An 8,574-nucleotide genomic window follows, 5' to 3' on the forward strand; every position below is an offset into this window, starting at 1 on the left:
ATTCATCAGCGCATGAGTTAAAGACGAACTTTAATAAATGGTACAGAAAAAAAAAACAAAAACAGGTTCTCCGAATGGAGATAAAGAATATTGACTCTTTACCTCATAGAATATAAAAATCAATTTCATGCGAACTAAAGACCTCAATGTGAAGGAAAATGAAAATGTTCTGAAGTAAATGCAACAGTATCTTCATTATGTAAAAACTTTAATAATATGCAAAAATACCGTATTGTAATTGTTTAGATGTGAATATTCCCTAATGTGCTATTGAGAGGTACACAATTTCAGGAGGTAAGGCCTTAAGGGAGACCACTGGGTCAGAGAGGAGCCTTTAAAGGGACATTGGAGCTCCGAGCTCTCTCTTTCTTCTTTACTCTGATTCAAATGTGACCCAAAGTATAGATAATCATGTTCTCCTTTTTCTCTTTAAACTATGTGGACATATTTAGTATTTTATTTGTATATTTCACAATGAAATTATGAAATGGTCTGAAAACCATACTTTTGCCCTTTATTAAAATTGGTTTATATATGGTGTACCACTAGCTCATTCCTATACACACACCGCATTTTTGAAATTTATAAAGAAAAACCAGAAGAGGAAAACAAACATATTTAATTTACATGTATAATACAGATATACTATCCATCTGTAACACCCTAGACCTTTCTTTAGCACTAAATTTAATGGAAATATACCGGCCTCTCGTCATTCTCAGGCAGAACCGATGTTCCCCCTAAGGAACATTTGACAATGTCAGTATAGCTTTTCATTTGTTAGGGTAAAGGAGAAAACACTTAACTAGTATGAGAGACTTCGGACCTGCTTAAAACACTACCAAGCCTAATGCTGCAAGCTCTCAGAGTCTGATGGTTCAATCCAGAAACCAAGTTTGACAGGGCCACCGTGTGAACGGTGAGAAAGGTGTGGTTCTATTTAACCACAGAATGGCACGATACTGGACATCACAGTCACAGAGCGACCCAGGAAAACAAAACCAAACCCAGCTCAACAACTTCAAAAGCGCAGGAAAGTCCTCTTCAACAGAGATTATCACAACCACCAAGTTATCGATAACCAAACCATCCAAGTTATCGATACTGTGAAATCTCTTCTCACGGAGGGAAACCCTCTTCTCTCTGGGACTAAAAGTATGTGTAATAGCTTTAAAGAACTTAATGTACAGTTTGTTCTGTAAAGGTTTAGGTTTATAAAGTCAGGGAGAAAATATGTACATGCCCAAATATGCATTCATATATGTGTGTCTATACAAACATGTTCAGGCTGTATGTATTCAAAGGTTATACTTACTGAGACTAATTTAGGTAATGGCTTACTCTGTATACATCGCTTCCTTCATGCTATGCCCCTGCCACGGTCACTATCTGGAAACCCCCGTTTTCATTCTGTCCCCTGAAGCCCTAAGGCTGCCATGTTCTCCTGCCAGACTGCCCTGCCGGCTCAGGTGGGCAGGTTTCCCCACTGACAGCGCTGATACTGTTACCCCGAGGCCCTGAGAGATGTGAACTCTCTCCTTTGAACTCTTTCTGAAGCCTCTTACAAGCCCTTCCAGAATTCCACCTAGTATGACTGACTCTCTAGCACAGCTATAAAACATCACAGCAGGTTTAGGAATCGAAAGAAGCAGAACAGGACCGTTACTGCCCAGGCCTAGACACATCCGAAGTTCCCAGTGATCTCATTCCTGGGCATTAGCTAGCCGGCCAGGACTGCTCCTTTGGAAACAGTCCATCCATGCCCTGGGCTCGGTATTGATAGTGGCACAGAGACGGGAACAGGCTCTCCTCTCACCTATCGTAAGAGTTGCCAGTTTGCATTCTCGGCATGATTGATCGTAGGATTTAAGTGCTGTACAGGCAGCAGTCTTGAAAAGCCAGCACAAATTCCCTCCTTTTCGAAGGGTTTATTTTTGCTATTTTGAATGTGTGTGTGTGTGTGTGTGTGTGTGTGTGTGTGTGCATCAGAGCCCTTTAGTCTTGACACAGGGTTACAACATATAGCTCAGGAAAAAAAAAAAAAAAAGATCCAAAGCTCCAGCTAGCCGGGCCACATCGGCTTGGAAGCCGGGGCCCCCCCGGCCCCAGAACTGGGGCTGCAGGCCGTAGTGAGGCACTCGATCTGAATGAGAGGACTCAAGTTCAGGTTTCCTGGAAGGAGGAGTGCTCTGTCCTAATTAGGCTTTGTTTTTGTTGCTGTCGCTTGTCAATTTAACCAAGTTAGAGCTATCTGGGAATATAGGAACCACCATTGAGAAAATGTGTAAGTCAGATTGCCTGTAGGCAAGTCTGTGGGGGCATTTCCTCGGTTAGGGATTGCTACTCCTGGGCAGACGGTCCTTGGTTATATAGGAAAGCTGACTGACCAAAACCAAACAAAAACACCTTTTTTTTTTTTTTTTTAAGAAAAGGGGATTTAGATACATTTGTAGCAGAGGCTGGCCTTGCCTGACAGCTATAGGAGTCCCTTGGTCCCAGGGAGGTTTGATGCCCCAGCATAGGGGGATGCTGGACGGGTGGGGCCGGAGAGTGTGGGTGGGTGGGGGACCACCCTCATACAGACAAAGGGGAAGGGGGAGGGAGGATTTGGGATGGGGGTTGTTGGAGATGTAAACGAATTAATCATTTGAGATGTAAACGAATGGAATGATTAATAAAAAACAGAACAGAAACTTGGGTTTAAATTCTGTTGGCATTTTTATGGTTCCTTGGAACACTCCTGCCTCTCCCCAGAGTCTTTTTCTTTTTTTTTTTTTTTCTTTTCCCTTAAATCTTAGTACTCATGTGAATATGCTTCCAACATTATATGGCTGTAATCTCACCCAGAAATGAGAGCACTGTTGACGTATCGCAAGGGTGTGAGTCAGGATTGTAATGCTGACAAATGGTCCTGTTGCCTGCAAGGTCTCCACAGAATACTCAGGACTCGGCTCTAGAGAAAGCAAGGAAGGCTCTGCTCATGACAGTAGGGGAGGTGGGGTGGGGTGGGGTGGGGGGTTCTCTGGTGTGTGTGACAAGTTCACAGGTTGATATGGAACACTTGGATTTTTATCTTCTTCTGTCTGCCCTCTTCTATCTTCTGTTCTCTGTTGTAAAGGCAATTAATTAGACCCAAGAAGGATTGTTTATTTATACAAAAAAGTTTGGTTGATAAGATAAAAAAGGAAGCAAGCTGGCTGAGGAAGCCAGTAAGCAGTGTTTCTTCATGGCCTCTGCTTCAGTTCCTGCTTCAATGTTCCTGCCTTGAGTTCCTGCCCTGACTGCCCTTCATGACAGACTACAACTGTAAGTTGGTGATACACATGCCCATCCCTCCTTCAGTAGCTGCTGGCCATAATGCTTGTGACAACAACAGAAAAGAAATTAGGATGTGCTCTCTTAACCACTGAACAATTTCTCCTGCCCCACAAAAACTCAGTCTTGCCTGCTTCTCCACCCCACCCCCATCACTTTGCGTTTTCCCACACACATCCTGAGATTCATTGTAAACATTCAAAATTAGTATGAAATTCCTGATTATAGCTTTCCTCTCTTGCCTCTTCCTGAATCTATATCAGGAATGACATTGTTTCATCAGATGGCTGTATCTTCTTCATCCTTCAAGAGTAACTCTCCGTATTTTCTCCTGGGAACCCTGTTGTGATGGTTTGTATATTCTTGGACCAGGGAGTGGCACCATTTGGAGGCGTGGCCTTGTTGGAATAGGTGTGATTTGGTTGGAGTAGGTGTGTCACTATGGGTGTGGGCTTAATACTCTCACTCTAGGTGCCTGGAAGTCAGTCTTCCACTAGCAGCCTTTGGAAGAAGGTGTAGAACTCTCAGCTGCTCCTGCACCATGCCTGCCTGGATACTGCCATGCTCCTACCTTGATGGTAATGGACTGAACCTCTGAACCTGTAAGCCAGCCCCAATTAAATGTTTTGTTTGTTTGTTTGTTTGGTTTTTTTTTTTTAAGACTTGCCTTGGTCATGGTGTCTGTTCACAGCAGTAAAACCCTGACTAATACACCTGTCTTTATGCACCTCCACGCCTGGGTCATGGATATCTTCTCTAATCTGGGGCATGCTGTATGTGTCTCTGAAGCATGCCATATTGAACTGTACTGTGATTGTTTTCCTCTTCTGTGATTTGATCTCCCTAAAGGTAGAGTAATGTGGACCTCTGTATTGACATGCACCTGCTACAAGATTACCATTATATAAGTCTCCAGTGAGGTTGGATGAATATTGTGTCAGTGTTTCCGTTCCGTCCTCTTAACAGCCCTGGAGGCCAGTGTTATTTCCAATGTCTCTGATGGTAATATAGGTACATGATAAGATACAGAAGTAAATAGAATATATACACATGGTAGAGTAAATTAAACTCAGATTTTTATATGGCCTAGTATGAAAGATGAGAAGGTAGATACAATTTTAATAAAACCCCCACCAAAGTTCACATGTTAAAGGCCATTGCAGGATATTCAATCACTCTGTGAACCTTGAGATTGTGTTGTTTGCTGGAAAAACCTGTTTCTAGTTGTGATACGGCTCAGCCCTAGTACACGCCTTTAATCCTAGAGTGTTCTGCTTATTGTAAACAGGATTAAATCAAGTCAACCACAGGTCAAGAGGCAGAGCAAGCAATCAGTTGGCAGGAAGTGAACATAGGATTATTAAGAAAAAGTGATAGATGGGAAGAGGGAGTTATGAGGATAGATGGAGAGATGCACAGGAAGTAGAAGGGAGGGACATTCAGTTTGAGGGATTTGGGGGACAGAATAGAGGAGGAGAGCATCCTTTGGGGACGTTGGCTGAGGAATAAGGTCAGTTGGCTGCTTTCTCTGCCTCTCTGAGCTAGCAGGCTTTCATCCTAGCATCTGGCTCTTGAGTATTGGTAAAATTGAACATTTGAAATTTTGCTAAAAACAAGAGGTCTCCCCAGTGCAAAGGATTGTGAGGCAGGGCATAAGGGGCGATTGATCACAAGGGGTGATTGTTCACAACGGGGTACTTGCAGCTGGATTAATGTCATTATCACAAGAGTAATTTATGTGGTTTTGTTATTAAGACAGATTCAAAAGCCGAGGAAATATTGTGGGGCTAGGGGCGGAGGCAGCATTTCCATGTGGGGATGTGTGAGCAAGGAAGATGCATGGGACAGTGGGCGGAAAACTATCTAGTAAGCAGGTTTCCGGCTCAACCAACCTGAAGACAGGACAGGATGCTCAGCATCACTTGGGAACAAAACAAACAAACAAAGTACAGGGAAAATAAAGACTTAGATTCTATCCTCTGAGAAATCTATTAAGTGCAGAATAAAACAGCTGATGGAAATACACTATGTAAGACAGACATGTAGACGTATCAAAGGATCTGTGAAAAACACAGGAGCTGGTTTGGGATGCTGGTTTAGGGATGCTGGTTTGGGATGCAGATCAGTGGGATGTGACAAGGAGTCCATCCCAGTCACATAAGCAAGCAAGGAAAGACATTTAAGATCTGCATCCTTTAATGAATTATATACGTGTACACTTGTATATACGGATGTGCACATGGATGTAGGTACAGGTAGAGCTCCCAAGCATCAGGTCTCCTGGGAACTGGAGTTGCAGGCAGTTGTGAGCGCCTGACAGACAGCTGGGAACTGAACGTGGGTCCTATTCAAGCCTATAAAGTGGTCGGGTCTGCTGAGTGATCCCCTTCAGCCCTCCAAAAGCTAACGAAGAAACTGCTAGCTACCTTCTGAACATACGTTCTATACAATGATTATATTTTCATAACATACCTATTCTAGGTACACAGAGTATATGACTCTACGATATTTTCTGTACTCTATGGTGATGTTGTCATCATGGTTGCATCTCTTTTGGGGGGGGTTCAGAAACAAGTACTTTGAAAACGCCACTTTCTAATGATAATTATGGCAGGAGAAAAATAACATACTTGAATAATAAAATTACAGTGATGTGAATAGTCAGGGGCAAAGGAAAATTAAGATTAAAATGTGGCGGAACATGGAGGTACACATTTGGGAGGTCAGCACACATGGTGGTCAGCGCTTTGGAAGTAGAGGCAGAAACATCAGGAGTTCAAGGCCAACTTAAAAAATTTAAAAGAGGCCTGGTGAGATGGCTCATTGGGTAAGAGCACCCGACTGATTTGACTCCCTCTTATGGAGTGTCTGAAGACAGTTACAGTGTACTTGCATATAATAAATAAATAAATCTTTAAAAAAATTTAAAAGAATACGAGGGTGATTCAGCCTTCATCCATCTGCCATCAGATGGTCCTCTTTGGCAGGTTGGGATGGAAGGCTTCCATTTGTCTGCCATCTAATGGTTCTCCAACGCCTTCTGGGCAGGTAGAGATGAGAACAGGGGAACGGGAAAAAGTCTCTTACGAAAGCAAAGGGCAAAGATTCTTGTAACTCACAGTCATATCTTTCCTTGAATTGCAAATGTTTATCATAACAGCATTCCCCAGTTGTGCTTGCAGGAAGTGGGTAAAGGATAAACACATTCTATAATTATGAAGGTAATTAGGATATCACGAATCCATGTGCTAAATAAAAACCAAAGTTGTTTCATAATGTGCAATGCTTTTCAGCCGCTTGTCCATTGAGATGAATAACATAGGCGTCCAAAAGGAGATGGAGTAGTGAACTCAGAGAAAGCTATTAGATGGGGAGGCAGAATTCGTAAGGAACCTTGGTCTCAAACGTATCATTCCACACACATTAGCCATGTGCACTTTACTTTGGAAGCAATCGGGAGACTACAGATGACAATACTTTTCCATAGGGTTTCAGACATCTGTTTTGATCAAGTTAGGGACGCTCCTACATATTTGCTTATCACAGTGAAGGGCATTTGGTTTGCCACTGCCTACAGAGTGGAGTCTCACTGTATTTACTAATACACCTTCCCGCTTGAGTTCTCACACTTGTTTCTCGTTGGTTTCTTCGTACCACAGCTGAAATTATATTTTGGGGAAGTTTTCATTTTTTTTTTTCACTTTCCACTCTCTATCCTCTATCTTTAAGGGTCTCCCTGTTTTAAGCACTTGACCTTGTGATTTAAAAAATACCGCTTTTGTAGTTGTTTAGAGTTCATTTGCTCTTTCGAACTCCAACCAGCATTTCATCCTCCACTGAGAAAGTCAGTGACCTCCCCCGGAGTTAGATGATGCAGGCAGGGGTGAGTATCTCCTGAGCCTGCAAGTATTATCGATGAATTCCAGTTTAATAATGTCAGGCCCCAAACCAATTCTCATTCATTTTCTCAATTCTGGCAATACTTTTGCGAAATACTCATCACTAATACTGCAGACTGGAAATTTTAGGCAAGTGTCTGATCGCCCCTCGAGACGCAGCCCGGGGTGTCAGGGATCCAGCCCTGTCCCTTTCCCATTGCTGCGGGCTCAGCTCCGTGCAGAATGAATCTGGTTTCTGCAGGGGAAAGGGTCTGGATGCGGCTAGAACTGTGCGGGCGTGGACAGTACCGTGAGCACACGTTAGAATCCCTGTCCGGGTGTGGGGGACTCCCGACCCACCAGCCGAGTCAGAGCACTGAGCACGCGTGGACCAGGCCACGGAGATGCTCCGCCCATTTCCGCACCACTCTATGGTCGCTCTAGGACGCTGGAGGGTCTCTGCTCTCGCTGGTTAGGGCTGGGCCTGCCTCCTGGGCGGGGCCTGGCCGGGGTCTGTGTGATGCCTTAGACAGTCTTGGTCCTGGGATCTGGTGTGGTGGAGCAGCAGGACACCCTGTCTTGAGATCTTGTCCCTGGACTGGCTACCCCTGCTAAGTGTTGACTTCTAAAAAAAAAAAAAAATCTCAGAGAACTGGATCAGTTGTGTCCCTAAAATTCTACCTTTTGCTGCATGGGAAAGACAAAACACACACACACTACCTCTTATTATTTTCAACTGACTTCTTGTGTGCCTTGATTCCGGGCTCAGACTCTCGCTGTAGCCGCCTTCATATATAGAGAGATGTGAAAATTGCTCCTAACCACAGTTTCCTAAGTCGTGGGTAGAGTGTGGGATTGGGGCTTCCTTTTTACCTCCATAGAAACCTGACAGGTTTTCGGGGAGGTAAACATTAGCTCTACTGCCTGCCCTTCGGCCTCCTCGCTTAATTCAGAGCTTTATAATTGCATGGCTATGGAAAAGACCGGGGGTGGGGTCAGAATTACAAACTTTTAAGACAGTGCTATTGAACCTGTAAGGGTCACCACCAGTGCCCCAAGTATGGTTCAGCCACTTGTCCTCAATAAGCTAATTAAAAGAGTCAAAATAAAAGTGGAAGGCAGGAAAAAGATGTATTCAACATGGCCACATTGGGAAGAGAAGAGGGAAAGAGATCCAGAGGGTTCACCAAGTCTGCTTTTGGGGTCCTGAGTATAAGATCTAAGTCTGACTAGCAGAACAAGGATATATATGTATGTATGTATATATATATATATATATATATATATATATATATATATATATGTGTGTGTGTGTGTGTGCGTGTGTGTATATGTGTATATATATATATGTGTGTATATATATATATATATATATATATAT

The sequence above is a fragment of the Mus pahari genome, chromosome 18 (genome assembly GCF_900095145.1).
Source record: "Mus pahari chromosome 18, PAHARI_EIJ_v1.1, whole genome shotgun sequence".
In the NCBI taxonomy this organism is placed as follows: domain Eukaryota; kingdom Metazoa; phylum Chordata; class Mammalia; order Rodentia; family Muridae; genus Mus; species Mus pahari.